Source organism: Numida meleagris, chromosome 8, assembly GCF_002078875.1.
Source record: "Numida meleagris isolate 19003 breed g44 Domestic line chromosome 8, NumMel1.0, whole genome shotgun sequence".
NCBI lineage: Eukaryota > Metazoa > Chordata > Aves > Galliformes > Numididae > Numida > Numida meleagris.
In genome coordinates, this window is record NC_034416.1 from 15,983,406 (window position 1) to 15,997,369 (window position 13,964).

The window sequence follows — 13,964 nt, forward strand, 5'->3', positions numbered from 1 at the left end:
CATGAGATATTATATACTAACTTCAGTGTAGCTGACAGAGAGATTGCATCATACATGGCAAAGGAACCTCACAGGCCGGGTGCAAGGCTCCGTTCGTAGCAAGGACTGTGACTGTGATAGGGAGACAAACGAAGCATGCTACAGCACAGCAGCACTTCTAAACCAAAACATTTCTGGGCTGAGATAAGCAAGTCCCATTTGTAATGAAAAATACGCTTCCAAGAAAAATGGTGACTCAACGTCAACAATTCCACTTGCCAAGAGCTGGATTTAACACCAATTTTCAAACAGCCCCATTAACTATTTTTGCCAAAACACTGCATATTAAAGCAAGGAGAAGATGTTACTGTTAGGAAGACACAACTTTTAAAAGAATACATACAACACTGCTACTTCTGTAAGTACCATCATGAAACATCTCCTATCATAAATGTTATTCAGAATCACCAAAGCCTGTTAAAGTAATTTCTTCAAGGATTCTCCACCATATTAGCTCACTGGCCTCACAGATAACACCTAAGATAGGTACTCAGGTGTGAAAATTCAATTTTCTTCCAGAGGTGCAGATGCAAACATAGTAATGCCATTAAGGAATTTATTTAAGTGTCTAAGGCACTCTAACAGGCCTTGACCAGAAGTAGACACCAGCAGCAAATAACAGCTGATGTAGGCAGAAAAGAGATGCACATGAGGCAGGAGAGGGAATAAGAAGTATTGATATCCTAAAGAAAAGTTTGCAGAAGTTCTCAACCACAGCGAAGAAAAGATATAAAAGAAGCTATAATGCAGCAGGAATTAATTCCCAGAGGCATGACTGAGGAATTAAACACACGGTTTCAAAAGGCATTTCGTTAAACTACATACCAGCAGGATATAAAGTAGAAAAGCTACCATAAAAATTATCCGCTGAAGTAACAAATAAAAGGCAGTAACTTACAGGTGAAGAAAAGGGGAAAAATAAAGACTACGTTAGAAAGTCTGGCAGTCTCCAAATCATTTCAATGGCATATAAACCCTCTAATTCCATCATAACAGTCACTGAAGTGGGGCAAGCAGGAGCTGGGTGTCCTCACATACACTGAGTCAGTATCTCACGGATCAGGCTTCTCTTACATATTTATTAATGGCCTAGTTTACCAGTTTTTATGTAGATTCTTACAGAGGAGAAAGCAAAAAAAAAGCAAGTCAGTGTATTCCAGGAAATAACCATTCTCGCAACGCAAACAAAACAGATCTCCAAAAGTCTCCTGATGCTGGAATATGCCCAGAGTATTTCAAGTGATCCCAGATTCACCTGTTCTTTCTTATCAGCTCTAAGGCTCAAGAATACTTCTGAACTATGACTCCAATGAAATCTCTGAGAGCTATAGGAACCTGAATAAAGATTTGCTGGGGGCTCAGAAAACACCATGACATCTAAGTTTAGAATGATAATGAAGAATACAGATTAGATCTCATTAGGGCTTCTAGTTCCTACATCCCGTAGAGTGGGTGGAGAGACTGGGTACAATCCTGAAGGTGGGTGAGCAGCAGCAGTTGGCTCCAGCATGGACCAGTTCCTTAGTGCTGTGCTGGGAACCAGCTGAGAACTGGTCTGCCCTGCGATCTGCTGCTGCTGGAGATCTGGTACCTGTGTCTGACACAGGCACTGTGGGGAGCAGTTCAAAAACAGTTCAAAGTCTCTGTCTCTTGGACAAAATTGTCTAGCATGGGTATTTTAAAATATGGAATTAATGCCTACCTGATATGATAGCTTGTGCTTATGTTATCATAGGGCCCACTCTCAATCAGTGAGTAAGCAGAGATTGAAATCAGGCTGTGGACATCCTGACCATAAGCAGGACCTTCTCCAAGCAATACCCAGCAGCCAAGATGGAGCTGCTGCTGGCAGGGGCATCCCTGTGCAGCCAAGAGCTCCTGATCTGGCCTTTCAGACACTTGCAACTATTTTTCCTGCAGAATTATGCAGGATCACCAACAATAAGTTCTAAAAAATGTATCCCCCTGCCCAGTCCTATTTCCTGACTTAGTTCTCTGTTCGCTGCAGATCTTTAAAATTTAATGCTTTTAATAGGCTATCAGCAGACCAGCTTTTAATATCTTCATCTCTTAAACATCTCTGCTTTTTTCTTTATAGCTTATTCTTCTCGACTGTCTATTCTGCATGCACTGTAGGGTGCCAATTCAATTTTACTGGCCCATTTAAAAGCCAAATAAACCTTTGTTTTTATAAGGGGAAGATAAAAGACCAATTATCTTGGTCCTCAATGTTCATTTGTGTTTCTGAACTGACAATTTTGTTATGATTTTGTAGCGTTGGGTCTTTTGTTTATTCTGTGGCCTAATCTCCTGTGTGATCAGATGAACCTACTGAAGACATCGATGAAGTCATGGCCATCAAAAACCAAACACATCATTACATTCATTTTAATTACATTAGTATAATAACATCAAATTATTCTAAATCAAAGCAAAATAGTAATTACTAAAAAAAAGTAACTAAACCTTAGCTTTAAGCTCTTAATACAAGCTACCTTCCATTGACAATCAGAACAATCCTCATTTTAGAGTAAGAATTTTGGTATTTTCCTTAATTAATCACCATTGATTTACATTTGTTTTTCCCTATTTGAAAAGTGCACATGGTCAAACACGTACTCTGGCATTAAAGAATTGATTTGGATGAATCCTGATGAAACCATTCCTCAAAAAATGGGCTTCATCTTTGCGATGTGTTCTTAATTACAGTTACTGCTTCTAATACTGAGGATGCAGAACCATTTCCAGGACAGCACACCACCAAGTTACTTTACCACCTCGTGTGAAAAAGCTGTAAGCTCCATAGGAGAGGGACAGAGGTTCTAAGTAGCTCCTATCCAATAGAGGACCACAATAAGCTGTAACTTTGGCATCAGGTGCAAGATAGATACAACTTTATTTAGGGAGGCTTAACTCTGAACTTGTTGTCAGAGTAAGCTGAGAGTAAGATGCCATATGCCATCAGTTTCAAAAAAGGCAGGGATGTATGGCAGAAGCCTGGGAATTCTCAAGCATGTCAAGACAAGAGAAGGAACTTTTGGGTCATGAGACTGATTTGTTTTCTGCCAAGGAAAGAAAACGCCCAGAGCAAGAGTGATCACAGCGGTGAGCAGACTTGTTAAAATTATAATAGTAAAAAACCAACAAACAAACAAGAACAAAAGCAGAAACAGCAACAAAACACATACACAGCACCAACAATACAAACACAATCTTAACCAAATAAATTAAATCTTCGCTTCTCAACTGAACAGCAGCTGAGCCATCCAGACACCAGCGTGACTCGGTGAACCCAGCTTCTGTTGCTCTGCCAGCAGTTCCATCCTCCCTCCAGTCACATCAGCCCCTCCACTGAAACTCGCCGAGATTAACCAGACATCATTTTCTTCACTCCAACCCCATGAATGCTCCAGGTCAGAATCTCAAAAAATGCCCCATTTCACACAAGTAATTAGATGTGTTGCGCCTTTTTTAATTTATTTTTTGCTTACTAGCTGTATTTAGCTCTCCTACCTTCTAGTGACTGTGAGTACTCCTGACATAGCAAGGTTGTACAGGCTCTGACATCCCTACTATCTATTGCCTGCAAGCTGAAGTCAAATCTTCTCTGACACCTATTTTATTTATTTATTTTCAGTCCAATTCTCACGCTAAACAACTGAAACTTTCCTAGGAACATTTACAAGTAGGTTTGGATTTTGCTTGTTTAAAGAAAAGACGAATAAATCCAACATAAAAAATATGTGGGTGGATCTTAACATGTCATTCCACCTGATGATGCCACTGATGCTCCCCAGCACGGCATGCAGGCCCTCTGCACCCTGCAGGCCCTGCAGACAGGGGCTACAATTACAACACCTAGGACACAATTCCCTCTTCATGCTTGTTTGTATGGACAAGTCATTTCCACTTTGTGAACATAAATGCCCTGTAAGATGGTCTGACAAAACAAAGCCATATCACAGGGGTACTGTAAAGTCTGTTTTATTGATAATTATATCCTTCTTTGGGCTGAAACTCTCCCAAGGAGTACAATGACAACTGACAATACTGTTTGTTGCTCCCATCAGTTCCCCAGTTTTGTGTTCTGCCTTTCCCTCAGCTGTGAAATAATTTTATTCCCTCCACTTTCCTCTGCCAATTGTCTTGGATTCTCCACAATTCTCATTGTCAAACTCTGCCAACGGACTAAGGGCACTACATTCTAATGGAATAACACACGGCCTATTGCAGACTACTTGCTATTTTCTATTTAAAGTCTCCAAACTATGACTTCCTTGCTGCAACAATACAAGGGTTATCATTAACTCCACTTCATACAGTAAGCATACTGGCTCTTAGAGAGACTGACAATGCCTCTACTTCTTCCTTTCCCTTTCATTTCAGTACATGGAATGAACAGGCAGTCTCTCTCTACTTGGAGCCCCGAGGAGACGAGCACAGCAGTGCCCACAAATGCAGGAGGAGCTACTCTGGGGATGCTCCAGGCGATCCGATTTGAGCGCTTCCTTTAAAGTCAAACTCAGTGTATTTAAAATGATCATTTAAATGAAGTGAAATTATCTATTACGAATAAAACTAGTTCTCACATTTAAATTCTTAAGGCACTGAATTCTGTCAAGAAGATTTCATTGTGTTGTTATCAATCCAGCTGAAAAAAAAAGAAGCTTTTCTGCAAACAACTTCTGAGATAGTTAATGGCAAATATTCATGGAGGTGGGGCCGAAGCAAGGAAGTTACAGCTTGAAACTGGATCCAAATCCTCCTAAGATTTTGGCCATAACATCGCTTTGCATCACACTTAATAAAAGACATGCCTTTACAAATATAAAAAATGCCCCCCAAACGAAAAGAAACCTCACAGCAGAAGGCAAAAGAAAATCATGATTTACTGTTGTTACTTCATTCATGGTATCAAACAGTTTTCTCAGTGATTTAACTCAAGTGTGTTTTACCTAGTTCTCAGAAGATACTGCTCACCTTGCTATGCTCTATCTAGTGCCCTCTTCATACATAGACTCTTCCTTCACTTTGCATTTCTTTTTAGAAGAGCCAGTAAGATAAAAACAGCATGTTTCTGTTGCACTGGGAGAGGAGGACTTTCTATTTAATTGCAAATGATATGCATAAGAAATAATCCATCAATCCCTATTTTACAAGCCCCTTACTGGAAAGCAATCCAAAATGAATGTCCAGATCCAAGTGTCCCCAAAAACACCCTCTGGAGTCAAGATCCCACTCTAGATCAATTCTGTTACCCTATCACAACTCCATCACACACTACTAAATGACAGTCTTTGTTTATTTTCTACTTTTCAGATCACTGTGATCACACCACAGCTCCTGGGTGCTGGGTGCTGTACAAATACATTACCACAACCTTGATTTCTTTCAGTATGCCCAATTATTTATGACCTACATGACTCCACTCATTAAATTTTATGCATTTTGGCCTCTGTACATTCTCCTATAGTCAAATAAAACCCTAACAATGTACGTGAATTTGCCGCTTGCTGGATCTCCTCTTCACACTGATTGAAACATTCATATGAATTTTATGAGCGTATGAAAAATGCCAGCTTGCAACAATAAAAATAGGCCACTTAGGCTATGGCAGTGCTAGCAGGAACACTAACAGCACTGAGCTACAGGCACAGCACGATGCCAAGGGGTGCCAGCTGAGATCTGCAGTGTCTGCTCTTTTTTAAGAAGCCCTATCTGAGGTCAGAGCCTTTTGGACAGAAAGGCTGACGAGAGGCATAGCTTCAGAAAGCACTCTGAAGAGACAAGTTCATTCATGCCTGAAAGACTTTGTCCATTAGTGTAATTTTACTTAGATAAAATTACTTAGACCCCTCTGCCCACAAACTGCCTATTTAACATATACACAAATAAAAGCTTCAGTAATTAAGAAAATAAGCTAACGTACTTAAAATGTCAGGAATGAGGGCATCCTTGAGCACCAAGCTATAAGACAGACAGCAAGTCAGGCGAACCACCACCCATATTGCCCTGAGAAAGATGCACTTAGCTCTCTAACCATATTCTTCTACTCAGAGAACACACACGGGTGACCTGAGAGATGTGGAACACACAGTGTAACTCGCTGCAATACCTGCCTGCTTACTGACCAGTCCCAAGCTGCTTCCAAATCTAAGACTGTAGAGTCTGAGCCATTATGTTCACTCTCTTTTTAGGTTACTGGCCATAAACTCCATGAAACCCTAGCAGAAAATGAATATTTTGTCTTGCATATATACCGAACTATCATAAATGTTTCAGTTTTCTTAAAGAAAAAAAAACCAAACAACACATAACATTCAGAATCTCTATATTTACAGCACATTTCTGATGGTGTAAGAAACCCAGGATTCAGCCACTCTGCGTCCATGAAGAGTGTCAGCCCCTTATCAGTAAGTCCTAAATCCAAAACCATTCTGTATAACCAGGATCACTGCCATACATTGATCTTTTAAAAATCCCAGGATCCAGAGTGCTATGAGAACACTTCTTTTGAAAGACTATTAAATAGATTATCACGGCTCAGTTTGAAGGATAATCTACTGGAATTTGAGGGAACCAAAATAGGTGGTTTAGAGCTTAACATGGATTAAACGTGAGAGGAGATTCAGACATGCCATACAAATCAACCAGTTTATGAAGGATGATTTTTAAAAAGGTTTTAAGTTTTTGAGGACTACACTTAAGTACGTGCTAATCAGAATACTGCATTATCTTCCCTGCTCCTTTACAAGATGAAGTTCAAGCTCTTGGATCAGGCACTGAAAAACTACATCCAGGTTTTCTATTTTTAAACCCACCCATGCTACAGATGATATTCTCCCATCAACAGCCCAAATTCTGTCCCAACCACACCACCTCCAGAAGCTGCTCACAAAGCAGACTTCCTTTTAGTTTTAGGGGGAAGACATCAAATACACACAATGCAGTTCAAAATAAAAGGCTTTTAGAAATGCTTTCTAACACTACTGCAAAATCCAGATATAAATGATGTGCATTTGTTACCCACGAGCTTACTACCTTTGCTGGTCTTGACACCAAAAAAGGCATTAGTAGGAGGAGCAGCAAGGTTTCTCTTTGTAAGCAGCTCAACTCACTGCTGGAGAGAGATGGAAAGGCACTAGGAATCTGCATGACTTTCAAACAAGCAGCATTTGATGAAGAGATGTTTCTGCTCACTTTCTCCAGGAGAATCCAGCCTTGCCAATAACAGCATCACGCGCAATGCCAACGCTCAGCTCCCGACAGTCCCATGTTCCTGGATGCTGACAGTTCAGGTTTGGCCTCCAGCTCAAGTTCTGTGCTTACTGTGCAGATGTAAAGCAGCTCACTGAGCTCTGCCCTTTGAGAACCGGCTCAGTCTATCACACAGCATCCACGCTCTGTTCTCCCCAAAGTGTGAGAGATAAGCCAACACCTGTGGGAAGGAGTCAGAGAGCCTGGCAAAGTTTTCCCCAGGAGAGTCTAAATATATCCACAGCAAACAATGGTCACTTGTATTCTTCACTTCTTAGACTCCATCTCACGCCTCATGCTGAGTCCCTGCAGAGACACAGTGTGCATGCAACAACAGTGTGTCACATACGCTTGAGTTAAATAACTGGTTTCTATTTCTTTTATCACTTGAAATGCTTCTTATTTTACCCTAGTCTGTTATGCCAGCATCACTACTTTGGATTATAACTATTTTCCTTATTCTCTGGAGTGATTTTTCTAAACACACTGGTAAGAGGTAAAATATGAAAAAAGAAATAATTGTTTCAAAAGTCATTTAGTTATAGAACACAGAAACGTAGCAGCAATTTACTTATAAGCAGCCAAAATGTTTTTACTGATATGCATATTCCAATAAACAGATTGAACAGTTTGATATAAAATCATAAACGTTTCTATAGTTTTATTCAAAGTAACAACAGTTACACAGGACATCGAGCACACTGCTCTGAAACAAAAAGAAGTGCCCTAAAAAGCATTTTTGATGTGAATTCTACAAAATCTTGTTGACCAGGGAGTATCCAAGTAACTATCGTTGTCATCTTCAGACATGACCTACACCGTACTTCTCATCAATAGTTTAAGCAACAGGGAAGCAATATGAAGAAAAAAAATCACCTGTCAGTAGCACTTTTCAGACTCAGATTGCTATGCAGAACATTAGGCTGAACATCCCTAAGTGCAAAAGGTTAAAGGCAATCTGATCTTCAGGACAGTGGCTGGCGAGCTACAGCACTCCCACACTCTAAACAGATTTTGCACTCATGTCATTGGAACATCCTGGTACAGAGGAAGTAGAAAGACAGGGGCATATTATTAAATGTATGCTTGTTCAGCAGATCCTTTCCTAAGTGATTTCAGAAGTTGACTTCATTCTGGGCCACTGTGGTGAAAGGCAATAAATCAAAACAAGATTCTGGCAGCACGATGAAAGATGAGCCAAGTCTGCTGAGGTGGTGCCATTTATAGGCCTGTGGGGATCTATTATCGAGTACGAGACAGGAGAGGCACAATGGTAAACACACCTGGAATCAGTGAAATGGGGAAAATTCCCCACAAGGTAAGGCCAGGGATAAGGCTGCCCAAGGAGAAAGAGGCTGCCATCACCAGTGCAGCAGCTGTGCAAGCAGCCACCAGCTCCCAGTTGGCTCCATGTATGCCCAGTGCCGCACTGCCTGACATACAGCCCGGCTCACCCAAGGCAACAGACCCTAACACTTTCCCAGAGGCTCTGCAATAGGACTGCAGTGAGCACTGTCACGGCGGGTGCACCCTGGTTCAGTGGGTTAGATGTCACGTTTCTGTATCTCCTCCCTGTGTTTACTCAGGCTTCATGGTGCTGAGCAATTCTCACCGCTCCTCGTGCCACACCGTTGTCAGCTTACCAACCTGAAAGATGTGCCATCAGCTAACACAGGCAGGAGGAAAGAGCTGTGAAACCTGGTTTCTGCAGTGAGGGAAATCATCTGAAGACGCTCCTTAGGGAGCAGGCCAAGTCCAGTCCAAGTACCACTGCTGCAGAAGGCCTCACTGGGAGGTGGATGAGCACTGAGAGGCCCATTCAGTACACTGAAAGAGCAAACCACGGGACTGCAGAAACTAAATCCCAACTTTCTCTGTAAAAATCCTCCCTCTCCCCACATTTAGTTTGGTTGTATTTCTATCTTGCTGTCTGAGAGTCCTTGTTACCGGTCTCCTGGACCATCATGATCACATCTGACACTAATTCACAGCCCAGTTCCCTCAGCTAAGTCAGTGCCTTATTTACAGGAAACAACAAGAATAATATTCCATATAAATTATGCATAATCACTATTTATCATGCTGGGTTAATTGGCACATAACGAAAGAGTTGTCTGGTGCACAGCTGAGTAATGTGGAAGCCAAAAATGATGGAAATGGTACAGCAAAGGCCTGGTTGTGAAAAGTCACAATGCCATATATTAATTCTTAGCTGACCTCTGCCCTTCCAGAGGAGGAAGGACAGACCAGGTCTGAAATGATCTGTCAGTCTCAGAGGACAGACTGTTGAAGCTTTAAATACTGATTCAAGCTCTGCTGTCAGCCAGCAGTGCGGCAGAATGATCACCGGGTGCAACTCCATTGTTTTTCTGGGCGCCATGAAACCCCACCACACTCATAAGCAGAGAACAACCTGGTCTGCCATCAGCGGCAGCGTGAGGTCATGGCCAGTGAGTATGATGGTGACAGAATCATTTGAGTTGGAAGGGGCCTGTAAAGGCCAGCTAGTCCAACTGCCCTGGACTGAACAGGGACATCTACAGCTCCAGCAGGTGCTCAGAGCCCCATCCAGCCTGACCTTCAGTGTCTCCAGGGATGGGGCACCATCACGTTTCTGGGCAACCTGTGCCAGTGCCTCACCGCCTTTATTACCTTTTTCTCCCATCTCCCCATCTCCAGCTTTATCACAGAGGTAACAGAAAATGAGATGACTTCCATGCCATCCAGTGCTGTGAGTCCTTTTACTCACAGTCACCATCCAGACACTGCTGTCACCTCGTCACATTCATGGTCTCATTAGCATAAATACAAATGAATGCAGAACTGGATTATGTTATCTCCATGACAGCTCCCCGATATGGAAAGCATAGTCAATAAATAGCTTTCCCCTGAAAATACTCAGACATTTACAAAGTCTACCAAGCTACTCACATTGCTTTCACCTGATGAACATCAGTGGGGTGCAACAGCTGCTTTGCATCCACACCTTGCTGGTCAGGAGGCTCCTTGTGCCTGAATTATTGATGCATATTGTAAAGCCTAACATGACTTGAGGAGCAGTTTTATGTGCTAAAGCATCTTCATTGTATTGTTTTTTTTTCCTTCTTAATTTACTGCAAGCAATGTCTGAAGTACCTGGCAAATCTGACTGAAAAGAGAGGTGGTATGTGCTGTGCATTTGTTGTTGCAGCTGTATGGTTAACCACCTTCCTCACTGCAAACTTCTGTTTTCACATCCTGAGCTGGTACATGACTGGATTAATCACTCATTCTGTGTTCAAACATAGGCCTGCTTCTGTGCAATATTTATTTGAAAATAAAATATGTATATATAAATATGTAAATAAAATACATATTCAAGCAACTTTGTTGCTACTGAAATAAGTATTTTTTCAATCTACTCTTTAATCATTCATGAGAGCTGCTCCAAAAGTAATGCCTCCTATTTTGTGATGTTGGCCCACAGTGTGAGAGGCAGATGCTGGTGGTACAGCAGTAGAGGCTGAACCTTCCCACCACTGTCCTGCTACGCTGTGTGGCCGTGTGACAGATGGCAGCAGAGGAGCACTCTGACACAATGGTGTTTGACGTGGGGGTGTGTATGGAGACAAGGTGTGTCACTGAATACCTCCATGCGGAAAAAATGGCACCCACTGACATTCATCAACACTTGCTGAATGTCGATGGAGACCAAGCAGTGGATGTGAGCACAGTAGGGGTGGGTGGTGTGTTTCAGCAGCGGTGACAGCGACAGTAGGGCACCTCTGCTGATGCAGATTATTAAGAGTATCGTATGCAGGCTACTGTTCACTGCTCACAAAAATGCACAGCTGATGACAGTGATTATGTTGGGAAATACTATTTTGTAGCAGAGAACTGGCTCTATCAAATAGTGTTGTTGGATTCTTTCTATCTATTGTAGTTTCCATGAAAATAAACAGGAGGCATTACTTTCAGAGCAACCTATGTATCTCAGGTCTACTTTCCAACACATTCCCTGGCTCTCTTGGTTCACAGAGATGCTCCACCCTCAGAGATGCATTAGCAACCTAAGTCCAAATTCCTCTGTAATTGTAGCATTTATCAGAAGTGCCTAAAAATGCTCCTCTGGTTTTTCACAACAATCTCTAAATCTGCTAATACCTTTCTTGTACACACCAACAAATTCCAGTTATCCTGCAAAATCATTGTGTAACCACAGGAAGGAGAGGAAAACCAAGGCAAGGCCAAAACAAGGGAATCATGATGCTCCTCAAGTCCTTCCTGGTTGTGGGAACAAAAACTCTAATCCTTATGGCAGAAAACAAGTCTGAATTTCAAAAGAACAGTGCAGTGCGGATCCTTCCTCACTAAGCTCCTGCCAGTAGCACCCAGAAATGGCCCTATCAGGGAGCATTGCTCAGCAGATGAGTCTCACTAGTGCCTCAAACACAAGTGTGCAAACACATACCAGTGCCACGCTTTGGGGAACACTCATAAAGCAGCAGGGCTACTTCTTGCTACCACTAAGGCAGTAGTCCCTGTAGCCAATCTATCAGCACTGAACAGCAAACTAGAGCAGTGCAGGTGATAGTTGGCCATACATTTCCCTCCATTGAGAAAAGTTCTGGCAGGGTGTCCAGTTGCTGGTGCTGTGTGCAAGCTGCAAGGTGAGCTCTGCACCGAAGGCCAGCACCACCCTGCAGCATGTCCCCAGTGGTCATCAAGAGAAGCATTCGTGTCATCCAGCAAAAAGCAACTCATCACAAAGTTGGGCTCTAAAACAGGAGAGCTCCCTCTTTTTGACACCCCCACACACATATACCTTATGCAGTTCTATACTGCTTATCAAAACTGCAGGCTACAGAAAGTGTTATGAGAACGTGCATTTGTGTTTGCTTAAACCAATACACTGTATGGAGGTGCTGCTAGGCCACTGTTACTGAATTTTTGTAATCTGATGTTCAAGTAGATTAACCAACAGTGTCAATTCTTTCAAAGCAGCCCATACACAGATTACTTTTGGACTTTAGAATTTTTGTCGGTCTTAGAATTGATTTATTTGCTGAACTTAGGTAGTATGGCTTCTTACATAGATTAATGGAGCGAGTGAAGTGTCTCTCCAGACTATAATAGAAGGCACAAGGGACCTCATTTTCCAAGAAATGTCACTTAGAGGCACAGAAGACTTCTCTGTACTCTGATAGTCTCTGCATATTTATAATTTACATGAGCCAGACCAGGCCCTCCTTCCCACTGGCAATGTTATCAGCATGACAGTACTTTCCTATAACAAAAATAGTATGGAAACTTGCATGAGAAAAAGGAATTTGATAACAAAAGAACTTTCTCATAATAATTTAATAAATTGAAGACACAAAGATTTAAATCCTCCGGTAGAGCTGAATAAAAAAGACTGATGTATTCCTCAGCTCCTCCAAGCTTCCCAAAGAAGCCCAGACAACGTTTCTTACCTCCTGCTCTGCAGAGATCAACTATAATAGAAAAACAGGCATTCAAGTCCCTCTCTTATGTCATTCTTTGCCTCTGGGGCTACTCTGCTGAATCTTCAGTAACTGTGAAACATTTGAAAATAGTCCAGATTTGTTTCTAATCTTGCTAATTATAGTAATATATTTGTAACTTACTTTCTGGTTAGCAGAATGGTTCTGCATCCGGAAATCACTGTATGGACTACGAAACTGAGAAAAGTTTGCAAAAACTTGCCAGAAAAACAAACAAGGTTCGGCTGTCACTGGTTGTAGTTAAGCACACAGTCAGACCAACATTTCAAAAGAGAGCTTCCAAATCTAAATCAAACCAAACAAATGCTGAGTTCCACAAATAGAAAATTCCTACGTTTTGCAACAATCAAAATCATTAAAAAATACCTACAAAACAACTAAGCAAATGGTTAGTACAGATGTGGTACTGAGGGACATGGGTTAGTGGGGAAATGCTGGTGGTAGGTGGACAGTTGGACTGGATGGTCTTTTGGAGGTCTTTTCCAACCTTGGTGATTCTATGATTCTATATACCCTGCTTGGCTCTGTAGCTCAGAGCAACTGGTCTAACCAAACCCTAAATCCTAAAGCTGTCTTACAAAGGAAAGTAACCAGGTTTTGAGTTACTGTACTGCAACTGTCTATGGCTCAAGTAGTAAATCTGTGTTGTTCTCGCTTCTTTTCCTCACTCTCCTTAAGCACTTGTTCCATCCTTGACTGGTTACAAAGTCAGTTTTCAAATACCATTTTCAAGGTAGTTTCAGGCCTTGTGCTCTGTCGAGATCTCTCAAGAATTTTTTCGGATTTAACAGCATGCTTTTATGTACAGCTCTTCCCCTTTGTCTTCTACTGTATAAAAATTGAAGGCAAAAGAATGATTGAAGTAACACAGAGATACAATCCTGCAATGAGTCAGAATTTGCTCCTACATGTGCAAATAAATTACAAAAAAAAAAAAAAAAGGAAGAAGATTGTGCCCTAGCAGGGAGCAGTTCAACAAAGTTCAGGTCTTAGAAAGAAGCACAGCATAACCAGCTCTCAAGGTGCTGGATCCCCAAGCTGTGGCTGCCCTTCATGCTCTTGGTCCTCTCCTTCTTCCCCTCCCAGCCCCCAAACCCAAACTATTCACAAATAAAAAATATCCTATTACCACCAAATTAACTTTGCATAAAAACATATCGTGGA

General features: G+C 41.7%; 1 protein-coding gene across 10 annotated transcripts in view; it reads right to left on the bottom strand.

The window, feature by feature from the left end:
- GRIA3 (glutamate ionotropic receptor AMPA type subunit 3) overlaps positions 1–13,964 on the bottom strand; it is a 433,486-nt gene that overhangs the window by 110,340 nt on the left and 309,182 nt on the right. The window lies entirely within an intron of this gene.